Below are 21,178 nucleotides of genomic sequence, written 5' to 3' on the forward strand. Positions count from 1 at the left end.
GTGGAAGCTACGCACATATGCATAACTCATCAATTACATTACTATAACCTAGAGTAATAAGGGAAACTGAATATGCACAAGACAGTAACACTCACTTGAAGGTGTAAGGAAAGAGTATTTTATCTTTGTTTTGATTTTGAAGCAACGATTTTAGCAAGTTGGCCTCGGCTTCTTTGGGATCATGTTTAACCATCCAATCATCTATGATATTTGTGTTAATGAACCCAATATCATATATTTGTGTTTTCTTGCATTCGACGATCTTCAATCTGCATAATATAGTGAGGATAATTATATATACATACAATGAAAGAGCTGAGCTATATATAGAGACTTAATTACAGAAGTAGTACTTACAAATAGTAGCAAGTGATGATTATTTTATTGAGGGCCTTCTGATTGAAAATGGAAGAACTCCTCAAATGGAACAAACAACAGATTAATTCCAACGAGGTCGTGCTCCTCTTTAACTCTCAGCATCAAAATATCCTTCCTAGACTTGCAGGTGTCCATGTACCGGTATTTGTGTTCGTCCACCTCCATTGTATCAAAATGTGCATCGTCGGGCGGGTAATCACCAAGACTGGTACCGGGCAGCAGATTTGCAACGATATCGCTAGACACCTTCAGTGGGGGGCACGATTGGTTCGCCTATTCGCTGAGCTGGGGAATTTTTCCCACTTGTTCGTTCTTGTAACCTTTTGTCACTTGAATTAGTTCCCGACCGGCGCGTTTCTTGCGCTGCCTTTTTAAGAGCGTGGACATGGTTATCATTCGGTGGAGGCGGTGGTGGTCACTTTAGGGCATCCAAAGTGCGCTTCAATTTCACCGAATCTATTTTCTCCTCTGGAGGTGGATGTTTCTTAGCTCTTCGCGTTTCAAAGAAGTCCTGCACATAGGCTTGAACGATCTCCGTGTTTTCCTCCACGGTCCTCTCATATGGTAACTTCTCCACATGCTTGAGAGATGGACCGAATCTCTATTGCCTCCCGCCTTTGGCTGTACTGCTAGACGCCGGAGCAACCGGAGCGACTGCGGCTGTCTTCTTTCGTTGCTTACGAGGCGGAGAAGAAGGAGGCGGAGTGCTACGACGCGCCGGAGCTGCTGGAGCGGCGGTGTCTATCTTCCGCTTTCGCTAGAGGAGGAGGCGGAGGAGGAGGCGGAGTGCCCTGACTCGCCAAGGGAGGAGGAGGAGGCGGAGGCGTCCAGTTCGGAAGGTTGATGAGCTCCCTCCGCCAAAGACATGGAGTCTTCAGAGCAAGACCCAGCCGAGTCTCCCCTTCAGCGGTAGGGTGGTCAAGCTCGAGGTCCTCAAATCCTCCATTATTTCATTCACCATCACAACAGCATATCCTTCTGGAATCAGACATTAGTGAAAAGTTGTGCCGGGTTCAGGAGGTGCAACAAAGCCGACAGCCGCCTTGACTTTGAAGTTCTGCCATTGCGTCATAAGGTTGCAAGGTTGAGCCTCCGTGACAGCATCCACGGTGTAGCTAGCAAGAGCCGTGAAGTCAGGCTGCTGAAGGAGCTCGATGCAGGCCATGCTGCTTCTCCGCTGAGATGGCGGGGTAGCTTCTGGGGTAGCTCCGACATGTCACTGGCTGTCCTTATTTCCTCTAGCGCTTGTACCCTTGCATGTAGCTTCTGCAGTTCGGTCTGCTCCACTTTCCTCTTCCTCTCCCAGGTTTTGTAACCGCCGGCCTCAAGAAACCCAGCCTTCCACGAAACAGAGCCTGGCGTGCCTCGTGTACTTCCAGGGTGCTCAGGATTCCAAAGGACCAGTGTGAGCTCGTCGTTCTCTCTGTCGGGAACGAACGTCCCTTGCTGCGCTGCGGCGATATACTCCTGAAGCTTCATGACTGGTATATTCGGTTGCTGGTTCGTCCAACGACACTTCCATGTTTCAGGGTCCAAGGTTCCCGCAACCCCGAAGAACCAAGTCCTTGAATGGTCTGGCTAGTTCAATCTCTCTGGTTCGACCCCTTTATGAAGCAGGTCATTCTCAGCCTTGTCCCACAATGGCCGGGCTTTGAGGTAGCCACCTGACCCCGTGAGATGGTGAAGCTCCTTCTTTGCAACATTTTTCTTGTTTGTTACTGGCATCTTCTTGCTCTTCTTTGATGTCTTGTGGGTCACAAATGCGTCCCAATGATTTCTTATCTTCTCAAATCCGCTGGTGAATATTGGAGTCTTTTCTTTGTCGACAAACATTGTTTTCAACTCATTCTTCCACCTCCTGAATAGATCTGCCATCTTCTTAAGAGCATGATCCTTGACCAATGGATCTATAGCTGGCTTCTCCGGGTCCTCCTCTAGCGGTAGGGTGAAATTTGCCTTCAGCGCGGTCCAAAGATCATCTTTCTGCCTATCGTTGACATAAGACACCTCAGGGTCTTTGTTCTTAGGCCTATACCATTGGTGGATGCTGGTCAGGATCATGTCCCTAACAAGAACCCCGCACTAAGCAGAAAATGCTTCCTTGGTCCGGATGGGTTCAATCGGTTGGCCATCGCGCGCGATTGCTGTGATTGTGAACCTTTCATCCTGGCGCAACTTCTTCTTTGGGCCTCGTCTCGTTACCGAAGTTTTGCTCGATCCGGAGGGCTCGAAAAGAAGAAAGAAGAGAGTTAATATATGTACATATCAAAACAATTAATGCATCAATTATCTATCGTCAACACAGGCTTAATTAATTTATATACCTGGCCGGACTCCATTCGGTCACCGGAGCCGTCATCATGGTCTCCTTCTTCCACCGGCATTCGGTCACCGGAGCCATCATAATCATGTCCTTCCTCCTGCAGTCTTCGATAACCGTAGCCTGCTTCACCCTCTCCTTCCAGACTATCGGTGTCATTGAGATAGTATGAGACATCACCTCTGGCTGCGATTATGTCCCCCAACACCTATTCTGCTTCCAAGTCTCGGTGCGCCATAATTTTTGTAAATATTACAACATGGAAATTATTATACAAAACATGACAGATGGATATATTAGTGGCAAACATAGACCTAGCTATCTAATCACAACAAGGAATCGTATTGGTGGCCTCGACGCTTCTCTAGGGTTTGGGGTGGCCTCCGCAACGCTTCTAGGGTTCAGGGTGGCCTCGATGACAACGCACTTTTAACTTGGTAAATTTGGATGGCCTCGGCAGTGCTTCTAGGGTTTGGGTCGGACCGCCTCTCTCATGATTGTCCAACGTCCGGACCGACAAGGGACTTAACAAAATGGTGCCATTCTGGATGTGCAGAAAATGGTCCATATTTTTCCTGATTACATATACCCTTCTATATGTCACGTTTGTCTAGTGTCAAAGGATTCAACAAAACCATGTCTTCATCATTAGGCAAAACTAACAGGCGCATGATGGTACGAAGTTCTCCAAAGTTGTTCTGGAACGGAGTCCCGGATAGGATAATTCGTCTTTCTGTATGCCAAAGGCCTTTGCTGAAATTCATAAAAAAAGATGAATTATCCTATCCAGGACTCCGTTCTAGAACAACTTTGGAAAACTTTGTACCATCATGCGCCTGTTACTTTCGCCTAATGATGAAGCAATGGATTTCTTCAATACTTTGATAGAAGGCAACCTGTCGACCCCTCAGCGATCCTCAACCCTCGACCCCTCGATGACCCTCGACCCTCGACCGCTCAGCGATCCATGACCCTCTACCCTAGTTCCCGACCCTCAACCCCCTCATGTCACGTTTGTATAATGTCAAAGGATTCAACAAAACCATGTCTTCATCATTAGGCGAAAGTAACAGGCACATGATGGTACGAAGCTCTCCAAAGTTATTTTGTAACGGAGTCTCAGATAGGATAATTCGCTTTTTATTACAAAATTCAGCAAGAGCCTTTTGAATATTGCTATTTGGAAGGCCTTTGCTGAAATTCGTACCAAAAGACGAATTATCCTATCCGGGACTCCGTTCCAGAATAACTTTGGAGAACTTCGTACCATCATGCCCCGGTTACTTCCAGTTATGATGAAGCCATGGATTTCTTCAATACTTTGACACTAGGCAACCTCTCGACCTCTCGGCCCCTCGGCGATCCTCGACCCTCGAACCCTCGGCCCCTCGACCACCCTCGAACCCTCGGTGACCCTCGAGCCATTGGTGACCCTCGACCCTCTATGAGGGAGTCCTGGATTAGGGGTTCTCCGGACAGCCGGACTATTTCCTTTGGCCGGACTGTTAAACTATGAAGATACAAGATTGAAGACTTCGCCTCGTGTCCGGATGGGACTCTACTTGGCGTGGAAGGCAAGCTAGGCAATACGGATATGTATATCTCCTCCTTTATAACCGACCTTGTGTAACCCTAGCCCCCTCCGGTGTCTATATAAACCGGAGGGTTTTAGTCTGTAGGACAACATACAATCATACCATAGGCTAGCTTCTAGTGTTTAGCCTCTCCGATCTCGTGGTAGATGAACTCTTGTAATACTCATATCATCAAGAATAAATCAAGCAGGACGTAGGGTTTTACCTCCATCAAGAGGGCCCGAACCTGGGTAAAACATCGTGTCCCTGCCTCCTATTACCATCTGCCTTAGACACACAGTTCGGGACCCCCTACCCGAGATCTGCCGGTTTTGACACCGATATTGGTGCTTTCATTGAGAGATCCTCTGTGTCGTCGCCGTTAGGCTTGATGGCTCCTACTATCATCGATAGCGATGCAGTCCAGGGTGAGACTTTTCTCCCCGAACAGATCTTTGTGTTCGGCGGCTTCGCACTGCGGGCCAATTCGCTTGGCCATCTGGAGCAGATCGAAAGTTACGCCCCTGACCACCAGGTCGGTTTTGGAAACTAAAATTACACGCCCGATATCCGCGGAGACTTGATCTTCGATGGATTCGAGCCCTTGCCTTGTGCGCCACACGGTCACGATGAGTACGATCTGGCTCTACCATCGGACAGTGTTCAAGAAATAGCACCGGCAACCGCTCCGACCCTCAATTCGGAGCCGGTTGCGCCATCCATGGATTGGTGGATAGACCCCGTCGCAGAGGCCATATCCTTTGCGCCGATCGAGCCGAATATCGACCTTACCCTTCACGAGAGCCGTGTTGCCAAACTGTCGGATCCTTCTCCGGCCACAGACTTCGAACCGCCTGCGCCCGTTCCTATCAAATCCGATTGGGTGCTGATCATGGAATTTACCTCCGCGGATATTTTTCAGCACACGCCCTTCGGCGACATACTGAACTCATTAAGGTCTCTCTCCTTGTCAGGAGGATCCTGGCCGAACTATGTCCGGCAGGATTGGGATGCGGATGACAAAGAAATTCGCCGCCCACCCACCATCCACTTAGTAGCCACTGTCGACGACTTAACCGACATGCTCGACTTCAACTCTTAAGACATCGATGGTATGGATGACGATGCGGGAGACGAAGAGGAACCACTACCCACAGGGCACTGGACAGCCACCTCATGATACGATATATACATGGTGGACACACCCAAAGAAGGCAATGGCGACAAGACAACGGAGGATGACCCCTCCAGGAAGCAACCCAAGCGCCGGTGTCAGCGGCGCCACTCTAAGTCCCGCCAAGGAAAAAGTGGTCATACCGGCATCGGAGATAATAGCACTCCGGACAGTGCCGAAGACAACAACAATCCCCTCCAGCAAGATTTAGAGTAGGAGGATGGAGGAGCCAGCCCTCCTGAGAGAGCGGCAGATGGAGAGGCGGAGGATGATAATTACATGCCTCCCTCCGAAGATGAGGCAAGCCTCGACAATGACGAATTTGTCGTGCCAGAGGATCCCGTCGAAGAAGAGCGCTTCAAGCACAGGCTTATAGCCATGGCAAATAGCCTTAAGAAAAAGCAGCAGCAGCTTCAAGCTGATCAAGATTTGCTAGCTGACAGATGGACTGAAGTCCTGGCGGCCGAGGAACATAAACTCGAATGCCCCTCCAAGAGTTACCCAAAGTGCGGGTTGCTACCCTGACTGGAGGAGGAAGCACCGAAACCGACATCCCCGGTGTATGACGCGGCTGATCGGCCACCTCGTGGCCGTGACAGAGAAACATTCCAGCCAAAAGCTCAGCCCGCACCCCGATGCCATTCAATCAAAAAGGCATGGGGAAATATGCCAGACCTGCGAGACGTATTGGAGGACAAAGCTAAACATGCAAGATCGATCTACGGATCACGAGGGTGCGCCACTATGCGAGACGATAATCGTCACACCGGATATAGTAAAAGTAAGTCCGCCCGGGCCGAACAAAGCGGGCAAGACTCATTCGAGCTGCATCGCGACATAGCCCAGTACAGAGGCGCCGCACACCCCCTATGCTTCACAGACAAAGTAATGGATCATCAAATCCCAGAGGGTTTCAAACCTGTAAATATTGAATCATACGACGGCACAACAGATCCTGCGGTATGGATCGAGGATTTCCTCCTGCACATCCACATGGCCTGCGGTGATGACCTACACGCCATCAAATACCTCCCACTAAAACTCAAAGGACCAGCTCGGCATTGGCTCAACAGCTTGCCAGCAGAGTCCATTGGCTGTTGGGAAGATCTGGAAGCCGGATTCCTCGACAACTTTCAGGGCACTTATGTGCGACCACCAGATGCCGATGACTTGAGCCACATAATTCAGCAGCCAGAAGAATCGGCCCGGCAATTCTGGACATGGTTCCTAACAAAGAAAAATCAAATCATCGACTGTCTGGATGCAGAGGCCCTAGCAACTTTAAAGCACAACATCCGCGACGAGTGGCTAGCCCGGCACCTTGGTCAGGAAAAGCCGAAATCTATGGCAGCCCTCACGACACTCATGACCCGCTTTTGCGCGGGAGAAGACAGCTAGCTGGCTCGCAGTAATAACATATCAAAGAACCATGGTACTTCGGATACCAAGGACGGCAATGGCAGGTCATGTCGCAACAAACATAAGCGCCGCATTAACAGCGACAATACCGAGGATACGGCAGTCAATGCCGGATTCAAAGGCTCTAAACCCGGTCAGCAGAAAAAGCCATTCAAAAGAAGCACTCCGGGCCCGTCCAGTTTGGACCATATACTCAATCGCTCGTGTCAAATACACGGCACCCCCGACAAGCCATCCAACCACACCAACAGGGATTGTTGGGTGTTCAAGCATGCCAGCAAGTTAAATGCCAAAAACAAAGATAAGGGGTCACATAGAGATGACGAGGAGGAGCCCCGGCAGCCGAACACCGGAGGACAGAAGAGGTTCCCCCCTCAAGTGCGGATGGTGAACATGATATACGCAACCCACATCCCCAATAGGGAACGGAAGCGTGCGCTCAGGGACGTATATGCGTTGGATCTAGTCGCCCCAAAATTCAACCCATGGCCTTCCTGTCCGATCACCTTCGACCACAGGGACCACCCCACTAGTATCTGTCATGGCAGATTCACCGCATTGGTCCCAGACCCAATCATTGAAGGATTTCACCTCACTCGAGTCCTTATGAATGGCGGCAGCAGCCTGAACCTGCTTTATCAAGACACAATGTGCAAAATGGGTATCGATCCCTCAAGGATCAAACCCACAAAAATGACCTTTAAAGGCATCATACCAGGTGTAGAGGCCCATTGCACAAGCTCAGTCACACTGGAAGTGGTCCTTGGATCCCCGGATAACTTCCGAAGCGAAGAGTTAATCTTCGACATGGTCCCGTTCCACAATGACTACCATGCACTGCTCGGGCGAACCGCATTTGCAAGATTCAATGCAGTACCGCATTATGCATATCTCAAGCTCAAAACGCCAGGACCTCAGGGGGTCATCGCAGTCAATGGAAACACAGAGCGCTCTCTCCGCACGGAGGAGCACACTGCGGCCCTAGAAGCAGAAGCACAAAGCAGCCTCTTAAGGCAATCCACTAGTTTGGCGATTAAGGACCCAGACACCTTCAAGCGCGCCCGGAGTAATCAGCAACAGGATCACCTAGCACGTTCCGAGCTTGCTTAGCAATGCGGCCCCACCCCGCTCACAGCCAAACAGCGAAATCCGTGCCACGTGTACATAATTACGCATTAAAAATACCATGGGCATAGGTGGGGAGGGGGGCACGACTGCGACACGCCCCAAGTCGCGGCTTAAACCGCACTAGGGGCTTCCCGCTTTGTTATTTTTCTCTTTCAGGACTTTAATCTCTGGAAACCCTGTCCGGCAGCATGATTGCCGAACACATGATGCAGCAACCAAGGAGGCAGAAAGCTACGTCACACCACGGAACTCCCAGGTGGATTATGATAACGAGTGAAATATTTGCTTTAGTACTATTCCTCAGCTTGCCCTTTGAAGGAACATGTCAAACAGTCCTACTTTTTGCTTATCGCACTACTTGTATCATTCTGCTTTAACGCACCTTTTTGAATAAACAATGCATAGCATTAAGACTATTATTGCATTCTTCCTTTTCATATATATGTTCATTCACGACATCTAGCACCCGTACACTCTGGTACGGCCAATACGCTAGGGGCTTAAGCACACCCCATAATACGGTGTGAGAAGTCCGAACACTTTCGACAGTGCGACATCTGGAACTTATAGCATTATATGCATCAACTCCGAATCATGTCTTGGGTCAATAGTTGGGTTTGCCCGTCTCCCATGTTTTGGTACCTTACGTTCCGCTATATCGGCTAAGGTAGCACTGGGAGAACTACTGCGATTGTGCCCCGGTTCTGCTGGGCTAAGCACCTCAGTAGAGAAAGCTAAAACTGGCTGTCATGATAAGGCGAGAGACTGGTCGCTGTTCGAGAGGTTTCAAGTCCCTAAAGACTTATGCCGCTTAGAGCGAGGAGTCGGCCCTGTCCGGCTTAAGGCGTGTATCGCGCCCCGAATTCGGCCTTCCGAATACTAGGAGCTTCGCTGAAATTTAAAATTATAGAATTCTATGGCTAAGTGAGAGTGATAACGCATTATAGTCCAATTGCCTTGTTCGTTGTGCTGAGCACCTCCCTCGAAGGACCCAACAATTGGAACAAGAGTGCTCAGGATTATACCGAACACCCCAGCACTCGTGGCGTGGGGCAGAAGCCGACGACTAGCCATCTCTCAGATTTGACAAACAGCCGAACAGAAGGTAATATTTTAAATTCAGACAAGCGTTGCATAGCGCATATGAACAAGTTTTCATAATACGGGATTACACGAGCAAGTTCATTCAAATATTACATCTTTTGCACACTCGTCCACTACGAGACGGGCACCCTTCAGGACACCCTCATAGTACATCTCGGGGTGGCGATGCTCCTTGCCCTGCGGCGGCCCTTCCTTCACCAGCTTCACGACGTCCATATTGGCCCATTGCACCTTCGCACGGGCGTAAGCCCGGCGTGCACCTTCGATGCAGACGGACCGCTTGATGACTTCCAGCCATGGGTAGGTATCCACAAGCCGCCTCACCGGACCGAAGTAGCTATTGGGAAGGGCGTCGCCAGGCCACATCCGGACTATAAAGCCCTTCATGGCCTGTTCGGCCGCCTTGTGCAGCTCGACCAGTTGCTTCAGCTGGTCGCTCATAGGCATCGGGTGTTAGGTCCCAATATACTGAGACCAGAACAGCTTCTCCGTTGAGCTTCCCTCCTCGGCCTGGTAAAACTGTGCGGCATCCGACACATTGCGGGGCAAATCTGCGAATGCTCCTGGAGAGCTCCGGATTCGGGTAAGTAACAAGTAGTTCACTTTCACATGCTTGCTTTGCATTTAGAATGCCTTACCCGCCGCTATCTTCTTCATCGCATCAATCTCCTGGAGGGCCTTTTGGGCTTCGGCCTTGGCATTCTTTGCACTCTCAAGGGCCGTGGCAAGCTCGGACTCTCGCATCTTCAAGTCAAGCTCCAACGCCTCGTGCTTCGTCACGAGAGCGTGGAGCTCTTGCTGCACCTCGCCCACCCGTGGCTCATGCCTTTACTGCTCGGTGCGCTCCTTCGCACTTTGTTTTCTGCCTCGGATAGCACTTGCTTTAGGGTCGCCACCTCGGTCGTGGCCCCTGGCAAATTTACGATGATCCTGTCATTCTGCAATCGCATTCTTTTTGTATATATCCATAGACTAGGTACTACCTACCTTTGTTCTCCTCGAGTTGCCTCTTGGCAAGGCCGAGCTCTTGGACCCTTTGAGGTACTGCTTCAGTGCCGCGACCTCCGCAGTCAGTGCGGCAGAGGCCAGCAGCAAAGCCTGCATACACATATAGACATACTTATATTAGACTCCTGCGATATTGTTTGATCCTCTGTTTGGCTTTTCTTTGTGAACACCGAACAGAGCATCAGGGGCTACTGTCTATGCAATAATATTTTTCCTATATTTCAAATACTTACCTCAAAGCCTGTCAGAAGGCTGGCACAGGCTTCAGTCAGTCCGCTCTTGGCAGACTGAACCTTCTGGATCACCGCACTCATAATAGTGCGGTGCTCTTCGTCGATGGAAGCGCTACGAAGCGCTCCTAGCAGATTGTCCGGTGCCTCTGGATGGACAGAGGTCACCGGCACAGGCGTCTTGCCCCTCTTGGAAGGAGGCCGCCTGCCTGAGTCCGGAAAGACTGGAGGTTCCGCCGCTGTGTTCGGCTGAGGGCCGAACTCGGAGCCCTCGGGAGCCTTGCTCCCTCTGCTCCCGGAATCCAGAAGGTCGCCTCGGGGCGCCTCTGGGACTGTCTCCCCTCGACCCGGTGCCTCTTGAGACAATACCTCGGTGTTGTCCGTAGGGCAAGGGGAGGTGGCGGTCGGAAGTGGATCGCTATCCATATCCGACGAGCCCAGGGAGCCGTCCGACGATACGTCGATACAGTCTCGTGGCGGTCTGCATAATCATAATTCGGCATTAGGAGAAGCAGTGCGACAAAGATATGATATGAGTTACTCTGGCATCCAAATACTTACGACTTCGCCAGGGGCTTGGCCCTGAGAAGCCACTCGTCTTCGCCTTCAGCGGCGGTGGTGGAGTAGTCCGGAAGGAGAGTCCTTCCCTTCTTGGACCCTTCTCCCCCCCCCCCGGTTAGGCGGCCTTCCTTTTCTTGTCTCTTCCGACTGGAGGGGGAGCATCTTCATCTTCCTCCTCGTCTTCGGGGGAGCAGTGCGTCGCGGAGTTATCGGATAGTGAGTCCGATAACACCTGGCGTCGGGAACTCTTTCGGGTTCCCTTGGCCTTCTTGGTCTTCTTCGGCACCTTGTAAGGAGCCGGAGTCAGCATCTCCGTCAGGAGAGCATCCGCAGTGTCTTCGGGCAGAGGGGCCGGACAGTTAATCTGCCCCGACGTCTCGACCCAGTCCTGTCAAAGGCATGGAGCTCAGACCCCGCACATGGTTAAGCTAGGGGAAATAAATATCCTACAGGATGTATAGAACTCACCGAATGTGCTCGGCGCTTCGCGCTTAGCCCGCGGTCCTCGATGAGAGAGGGAGGGACCTCGGCGCCCTTGAACATCACCCTCCAGACGTCCTTGTGTGTCGTGTCGAAGAGCTTGCTCAGAGTCTGGTGCTGGGCCGGGTCGAACTCCCACAAGTTGAAATCCCGTTGTTGACACGGGAGGATCCGGCGGATGAGCATGACCTGCACTATGTTGACAAGCTTGAGCTTCTTGCTTGCCATATTCTGGATACATTTTTGGAGTCCATCCAGATCCATCGATGAATCCCAGGATAGGCCCTTCTCTTTCCAGGAGGTGAGCTGCGTGGGGATTCCGGATCGAAACTCGGGGGCCGCCACCCAGTTGGTGTCGTGCGGCTTGGTGATGTAGAACCACGCCGATTGCCACCCCTTTATGGTCTCAATGAAGGATCCTTCAAGCCATATAACATTGGGCATCTTGCCCACCATGGCTCCGCCGCATTCTGCTTGTTGGCCCCCCACCACCTTCGGCTTGATATTGAAGGTCTTTAAACACAGGCCGAAGTGGGGCCGGATGCGGAGGAAAGCCTCACCCACGATGATGAACGCTGAAATGTTGAGGATGAAGTTCGGGGCCAAATCATGGAAGTCCAGCCCGTAGTAGAACATGAGACCATGGACGAATGGATGGAGGAGAAACCCCAGTCCGCGGAGGAAGTGGTGGAGGAAAACTACCCTCTTGTGAGGTTCCGGGGTAGGGACAATCTTCCCCGCAGCGGGCAGCCGATGCGTGATATTCGCGGCTAGGTATCCGGCCCCGCGCAGCTTTTTGATGTGTCCCTCCGTGACGGAGGACGTCATCCACTTGCCTCCCGCTCCGGACATGTTTGGAGAAGGTTGAGGAGAAAGATGTGGACTTGGGCGTTGGAGCTCGAGTGCGCAAGAATGGATGAGCAAGGAGGAAGAAGGCGTTGGTAGAAAAAGGTTAAACCTTATCCCTTTATAAGGGCAGCCGAAACTATGCGCCCCCACTAGCCTGGTAAAACTCGCTTATCCCCCAAGTGCCCTAATCGATGGCGCGGTTGGGTTACCCACGCCCGTATTGATGAGAATCCTGTAATAAGGGGGACATGATATCTGCTTTGACAAGACGTGTCAAGAAACTGCCTCGCGTTATGTGCGGGGCTAGTTAAAGGAAACGGTTCGAATAATCACCGGGCCATGGCATAATGTCATGTTGCCAAAATGCGTTAGTAGATTAGATTTGTGGAAATATTATTCTCTCTACGGTGGTATGTGGAACTTATTTTGCAGGTTCGGACACTATCCTTGTATTCAAAATTCTTCCGTGGTGTATTCGGAGGAGGAACCCGCCTTCCAATGCCGAAGACAACACTGTGCACCGGACTCATCGTCATTGAAGCCTGGTTCAGGGGCTACTGAGGGAGTCCTGGATTAGGGGGTCTTCGGACAGCCGGACTATTTCCTTTGGCCGGACTGTTAGACTATGAAGATACAAGATTGAAGACTTCGCCTCGTGTCTGGATGGGACTCTACTTGGCGTGGAAGGCAAGCTAGGAAATACGGATATGTATATCTCCTCCTTTGTAACCGACCTTATGTAACCCTAGCCCCCTCCGGTGTCTATATAAACCGGAGGGTTTTAGTCTGTAGGACAACATACAATCATACCATAGGCTAGCTTCTAGGGTTTAGCCTCTCCGATCTCGTGGTAGATCAACTCTTGTAATACTCATATCATCAACAATAAATCAAGCAGGACGTAGGGTTTTACCTCCATCAAGAGGGCAGAAACCTGGGTAAAACATCGTGTCCCCTGCCTCCTGTTACCATCTGCCTTAGACGCACAGTTCTAGACCACCTATCCGAGATCCGCCGGTTTTGACATCGGCACTCTACCTTAGTTCCCGACCCTCGCCCCTCGAACCCTCGGCGACCCCCCCTCATGTCGAAGTTATCGGGGAGGGGGTATATCGACCCCCCCAGCATCTCGAAGTTATCGGGGAGGGGGTATATCAACAACGACATACCCGATAAAAAATAAGAAGAGAAAGAAGAAGAAGAAGAAAAGAGGAGAAAAAGAAAGGAATCGAGGAGAAGACCGAAGAATAAAAAAAGAAAAAAAGAGGAGAAGAAGAAAGGAATAGAGGAGAAGAAGAAAAAATAGAATTCTATTTTATATTCTTCTCTATTCCTTTCTTCTTCTCCTCTTTTTTTTCTTCTTTTTTCCTCTTCTTATTTATTTCTCCTCTTCTTCCTCTCCTCTTCTTCTCCTTCTTCTTCTCTTTCTTCCTCTTCTTATTTTCCCTTTTCCTCTCCTTATTTTTGTTCTTCTTCTTCCTTCTTCCTTCTTCCTCTTTTCTTACTTTTCCTTATTTTACGCTTTCCTCTACACTAACCTAAAATGCACTAACCCAAAACCGATATCTACTAACAACCTAAATAAAAAAATTAATACATATATGAAAAAAACATCATATCCACAAAAAACATCATATGAACAAAAACATATCATATGAACATCATATTAACAAAAAACATCATAGAAGACCGCCGGACCGTAGAGCGGGGCGGGGCGGCGACGGCGCCAGGGCGGCACGAGCCGATGAAGGCGTCGGGGCGGCATGGGGTGGCGACGGCGCGGGGTGGTACGCAGGGACGGCGTCGGGGTGGCGCAGGGCGGTGACAGTGTGGGGCGGCGCGGCGACTGCATCGGTGCAGGGGCGGCGCGCGGGGACGGTGGGGTAGAGGTGTTGGGGAACGTAGTAATTTCAAAAAAATTCCTACGCACACGCAAGATCATGGTGATGCATAGCAACGAGAGGGGAGAGTGTGATCTACGTACCCTTGTAGACTGACAACGGAAGCGTTAGCACAACGCGGTTTATGTAGTCGTACGTCTTCACGGCCCGACCGATCAAGCACCAAAACTACGGCACCTCCGAGTTCTAGCAGACGTTCAGCTCGATGACGATCCCCGGACTCCAATCCAGCAAAGTGTCGGGGAAGAATTCGGTCAGCACGACGGCGTGGTGACGATCTTGATGTTCTACCATCACAGGGCTTCGCCTAAGCACCGCTACAATATTATCGAGGATTATGGTGAAAGGGGGCACCGCACACGGCTAAGAATAAGATCACGTGGATCAACTTGTGTCTATGGGGTGCCCCCTGCCTCCGTATATAAAGGATCAAGGGGGGTGTGGCCAGCCAGGAGGAGGGCGCGCCAGGAGGAGTCCTACTCCCACCGGGAGTAGGATTCCCCCCTTTCCTAGTTGGAATAGGATTGGGGAAGTGGGGAAAGAGGAGAGAGAGAAGGAAGGGGGGGCGCCGCCCCCCTCTCCTTGTACTAGTCGGACTAGGGGGGAGGGGCGCGCGGCCCAGCCCTGTCCACCTCTCCTCTCTTCCACTAAAGCCCACTAAGGCCCATATACCTCCCGGGGGGTTCCGGTAACCTCCCGGTACTCAGGTAAAATCCCGATTTCACCCGGAACACTGCCGATATCCAAATATAGGCTTCCAATATATCAATCTTTATGTCTCAACCATTTCGAGACTCCTCGTCATGTCCGTGATCACATCCGGGACTTCGAACAAACTTCGGTACATCAAAATGCATAAACTCATAATATAACTGTCATCAAAACCTTAAGCGTGCGGACCCTACGGGTTCGAGAACAATGTATACATGACCGAGACACGTCTCCGGTTAATAACCAATAGCGGAACCTGGATGCTCATATTGGCTCCCACATATTCTACGAAGATCTTTATCGGTCAGACCGCATAACAACATACGTTGTTCCCTTTGTCATCGGTACGTTACTTGCCCGAGATTCGATCGTCGGTATCTCAATACCTAGTTCAATCTCGTTACCGGCAAGTCTCTTTACTCGTTTCATAATACATCATCTTGCAACTAACTCATTAGTTGTAATGCTTGCAAGGCTTATGTGATGTGCATTACTGAGAGGGCCCAGAGATACCTCTCCAACATTCGGAGTGACAAATCCTAATCTTGAAATACGCCAACCCAACATGTACCTTTGGAGACACCTATAGAGCACCTTTATAATCACCCATTTACGTTGTGACGTTTGGTAGCACACAAAGTGTTCCTCCGGCAAATGGGAGTTGCATAATCTCATAGTCGTAGGAACATGTATAAGTCATGAAGAAAGCAATAGCAACATACTAAACGATCGGGTGCTAAGCTAATGGAATGGGTCATGTCAATTAGATCATTCACCTAATGATGTGATCCCGTTAATCAAATAACAACTCTTTGTCCATGGTTAGGAAACATAACCATCTTTGATTAACGAGCTAGTCAAGTAGAGGCATACTAGTGACACTCTGTTTGTCTATGTATTCACACATGTATTATGTTTCCGGTTAATACAATTCTAGCATGAATAATAAACTTTTATCATGATATAAGGAAATAAATAATAACTTTATTATTGCCTCTAGGGCATATTTCCTTCAGTCTCCCACTTGCACTAGAGTCAATAATCTAGATTACACAGTAATGATTCTAACACCCATGGAGCCTTGGTGCTGATCAAGTTTTGCTCGTGGAAGAGGCTTAGTCAACGGGTCTGCCACATTCAGATCCGTATGTATCTTGCAAATCTCTATGTCTCCCACCTGGACTAGATCCCGGATGGAATTGAAGCGTCTCTTGATGTGCTTGGTTCTCTTGTGAAATCTAGATTCCTTTGCCAAGGCAATTGCACCAGTATTGTCACAAAAGATTTTCATTGGACCCGATGCACTAGGTATGACACCTAGATCGGATATGAACTCCTTCATGCAGACTCCTTCATTTGCTACTTCCGAAGCAGCTATGTACTCCGCTTCACATGTAGATCCCGCCACGATGCTTTGTTTAGAACTGCACCAACTGACAGCTCCACCGTTTAATGTAAACACGTATCCGGTTTGTGATTTAGAATCGTCCGGATCAGTGTCAAAGCTTGCATCAACGTAACCTTTTACGATGCGCTCTTTGTCACCTCCATAAACGAGAAACATATCCTTAGTCCTTTTCAGGTATTTCAGGATGTTCTTGACCGCTGTCCAGTGATCCACTCCTGGATCACTTTGGTACCTCCCTGCTAGACTTATAGCAAGGCACACATCAGGTCTAGTACACAGCATTGCATACATGATAGAGCCTATGGCTGAAGCATAGGGAACATCTTTCATTTTCTCTCTATCTTCTGCAGTGGTCGGGCATTGAGTCTTACTCAACTTCACACCTTGTAACACAGGCAAGAACCCTTTCTTTGCTTGATCCATTTTGAACTTCTTCAAAACTTTATCAAGGTATGTGCTTTGTGAAAGTCCAATTAAGCGTCTTGATCTATCTCTATAGATCTTCATTGAAAAACTCTTATTCAAGTATCCCTTTATGCTATCCAGAAATTCGATATCATTTCCAATTAGTAATATGTCATCCACATATAATATCAGAAATGCTATAGAGCTCCCACTCACTTTCTTGTAAATACAGGCTTCTCCAAAAGTCTGTACAAAACCAAATGCTTTGATCACACTATCAAAGCGTTTATTCCAACTCCGAGAGGCTTGCACCAGTCCATAAATGGATCGCTGGAGCTTGCACACTTTGTTTGCTCCCTTTGGATCGACAAAACCTTCTGGTTGCATCATATACAACTCTTCTTCGAGAAATCCATTCAGGAATGCAGTTTTGACATCCATCTGCCAAATTTCATAATCATAAAATGTGGCAATTGCTAACATGATTCGGACAGACTTAAGCATCGCTACGGGTGAGAAGGTCTCATCGTAGTAAATCCCTTGAACTTGCCGAAAACCTTTTGCGACAAGTCGAGCTTTGTAGACAGTAATATTACCGTCAGCGTCAGTCTTCTTCTTGAAGATCCATTTATTCTCAATTGCTTGCCGATCATTGGGCAAGTCAACCAAAGTCCATACTTTGTTCTCATACATGGATCCTATCTCAGATTTCATGGCTTCAAGCCATTTTGCGGAATCTGGGCTCACCATCGCTTCTTCATAGTTCATAGGTTCATCATGATCTAGTAGCATGACTTCCAGAATAGGATTACCGTACCACTCTGCCGCGGATCTCACCCTGGTTGATTTACGAGGTTTAGTAGTATCTTGTTCTGAAGTTTCATGATCATCATCATTAGCTTCCTCACTAACTGGTGTAGGTGTCACAGAAATAGGTTTCTGTGATGTACTACTTTCCAATAAGGGAGTAGGTACAGTTACCTCATCAAGTTCTACTTTCCTCCCACTCACTTCTTTCGAGAGAAACTCCTTCTCCAGAAAGTTTTCGAATTTAGCAACAAAAGTCTTGCCTTCGGATCTGTGATAGAAGGTGTATCCAATAGTTTCCTTTGGATATCCTATGAAGACACATTTCTCCGATTTGGGTTCGAGCTTATCAGGTTGAAGCTTTTTCACATAAGCATCGTAGCCCCAAACTTTCAGAAACAACAACTTTGGTTTCTTGCCAAACCACAGTTCATAAGGTGTCGTCTCAACGGATTTTGATGGTGCCCTATTTAACGTGAATGCGGCCATCTCTAGAGCGTATCCCCAAAACAATAGTGGTAAATCAGTAAGAGACATCATAGATCGCACCATATCTAGTAAAGTACGATTACGACGTTCGGACACACCATTACGCTGTGGTGTTCTGGGTGGCGTGAGTTGTGAAACTATTCCACAATTTTTCAAATGTACACCAAACTCATAACTCAAATATTCTCCTCCACGATCAGATCGTAGGAATTTTATTTTCTTGTTACGATGATTTTCAACTTCACTCTGAAATTCTTTGAACTTTTCAAACGTTTCAGACTTATGTTTCATTAAGTAGATATACCCATATCTGCTTAAGTCATCTGTGAAGGTGAGAAAATAACGATATCCGCCACGAGCCTCAACATTCATCGGACCACATACATCTGTATGTATGATTTCCAATAAATCTGTTACTCTCTCCATAGTACCGGAGAACGGTGTTTTTGTCATCTTACCCATAAGGCACGGTTCGCAAGTACCAAGTGATTCATAATCAAGTGGTTCCAAAAGCCCATCAGTATGGAGTTTCTTCATGCGCTTTATACCGATATGACCTAAACGGCAGTGCCACAAATAAGTTGCACTATCATTATCAACTCTGCATCTTTTGGCTTCAACACTATGAATATGTGTGTCACTACTATCGAGATTTAATAAGAATAGACCACTCTTTAAGGGTGCATGACCATAAAAGATATTACTCGTGTAAATAGAACAACCATTATTCTCTGATTTAAATGAATAACCGTCTCGCATCAAACAAGATCCAGATATAATGTTCATGCTTAACGCTGGCACCAAATAACAATTATTTAGGTCTAATATTAATCCCGAAGGTAGATGTAGAGGTAGCGTGCCGACTGCGATCACATCAACTTTGGAACCATTTCCCACGCGCATCGTCACCTCGTCCTTAGCCAATCTTCGCTTAATCCGTAGTCCCTGTTTCGAGTTGCAGATATTAGCAACAGAACCAGTATCAAATACCCAGGTGCTACTGCGAGCATTAGTAAGGTACACATCAATAACATGTATATCACATATACCTTTGTTCACCTTGCCATCCTTCTTATCCGCCAAATACTTGGGGTAGTTCCGCTTCAAGTGACCAGTCTGCTTGCAGTAGAAGCACTCAGTTTCAGGCTTAGGTCCAGGTTTGGGTTTCTTCTCTTGAGTAGCAACTTGCTTGCTGTTCTTTTTGAAGTTCCCCTTCTTCTTCCCTTTGCCCTTTTTCTTGAAACTAGTGGTCTTGTTGACCATCAACACTTGATGCTCCTTCTTGATTTCTACCTCCGCAGCTTTCAGCATTGCGAAGAGCTCGGGAATAGTCTTATTCATCCCTTGCATATTATAGTTCATCACGAAGCTCTTATACCTTGGTGGCAGTGATTGGAGAATTCTGTCAATGACGCAATCATCTGGAAGATTAACTCCCAATTGAATCAAGTGATTATTATACCCAAACATTTTGAGTATAAGCTCACTGACAGAACTGTTCTCCTCCATCTTGCAACTATAGAACTTATTGGAGACTTCATATCTCTCAATCCGGGCATTTTCTTGAAATATTAACTTCAACTCCTGGAACATCTCATATGCTCCATGACGTTCAAAATGTCGTTGAAGTCCCGATTCTAAGCCGTAAAGCATGGCACACTGAACTATCGAGTAGTCATCAGCTTTGCTCTGCCAGACGTTCATAACATCTGGTGTTGCTCCAGCAGCAGGCCTGGCACCCAGTGGTGCTTCCAGGATGTAATTCTTCTGTGCAACAATGAGGATAATCCTCAAGTTACAGACCCAGTCCGTGTAATTGCTACCATCATCTTTCAACTTTGCTTTCTCAAGGAACGCATTAAAATTCAACGGAACAACAGCACGGGCCATCTATCTACAATCAAGCATAAACAAGCAAGATACTATCAGGTACTAAGTTTCATGATAAATTTAAGTTCAATTAATTTACTTAAAGAACTCCCACTTAGATAGACATCCCTCTAATCTTCTAAGTGATCACGTGATCCAAATCAACTAAACCGTGTCCGATCATCACGTGAGATGGAGTAGTTTCATTGGTGACCATCACTATGTTGATCATATCTACTATATGATTCACGCTCGACCTTTCGGTCTCCGTGTTCCGAGGCCATATCTGTATATTCTTGGCTCATCAAGTATAACCTGAGTATTCCGCGTGTGCAACTGTTTTGCACCCGTTGTATTTGAACGTAGAGCCTATCACATCCGATCATCACGTGGTGTCTCAGCACGAAGAACTTTCGCAACGGTGCATACTCAGGGAGAACACTTCTTGATAATTAGTGAGAGATCATCTTATAATGCTACCGTCAATCAAAGCAAGATAAGATGCATAAAAGATAAACATCACATGCAATCAATATAAGTGATATGATATGGCCATCATCATCTTGTGCTTGTGATCTCCATCTTCGAAGCACCGTCGTGATCACCATCGTCGCCGGCGGGACACCTTGATCTCCATCGTAGCATCATTGTCGTCTCGCCAATCTTATGCTTCCACGAATATCGCTACCGCTTAGTGATAAAGTAAAGCATTACAACGCGATTGCATTGCATACAATAAAGCGACAACCATATGGCTCCTGCCAGTTGCCGATAACTCGGTTACAAAACATGATCATCTCATACAATAAAATTTGGCATCATGTCTTGACCATATCACATCACAACATGCCCTGCAAAAACAAGTTAGACATCCTCTACTTTATTGTTGCAAGTTTTTACGTGGCTGCTACGGGCTTAAGCAAGAACCAATCTTACCTACGCATCAAAACCACAACGATAGTTTGTCAAGTTGGTGCTGTTTTAACCTTCGCAAGGACCGGGCGTAGCCACACTCGGTTCAACTAAAGTTGGAGAAACTGTCACCCGCAAGCCACCTCTGTGCAAAGCATGTCGGGAGAACCGGTCTCGCGTAAGCGTATGCGTAATGTCGGTCTGGGCTGCTTCGTCCAACACTACCGCCGAACCAAAGTATGACATGCCGGTAAGCAGTATGACTTATATCGCCCACAACTCACTTGTGTTCTACTCGTGCATATAACATCAACATATAAAACCTAGGCTCGGATGCCACTGTTGGGGAACGTAGTAATTTCAAAAAAATTCCTACGCACACGCAAGATCATGGTGATGCATAGCAACGAGAGGGGAGAGTGTGATCTACGTACCCTTGTAGACCGACAGC

Source organism: Triticum aestivum, chromosome 5A, assembly GCF_018294505.1.
Source record: "Triticum aestivum cultivar Chinese Spring chromosome 5A, IWGSC CS RefSeq v2.1, whole genome shotgun sequence".
Taxonomy (NCBI): Eukaryota; Viridiplantae; Streptophyta; class Magnoliopsida; order Poales; family Poaceae; genus Triticum; species Triticum aestivum.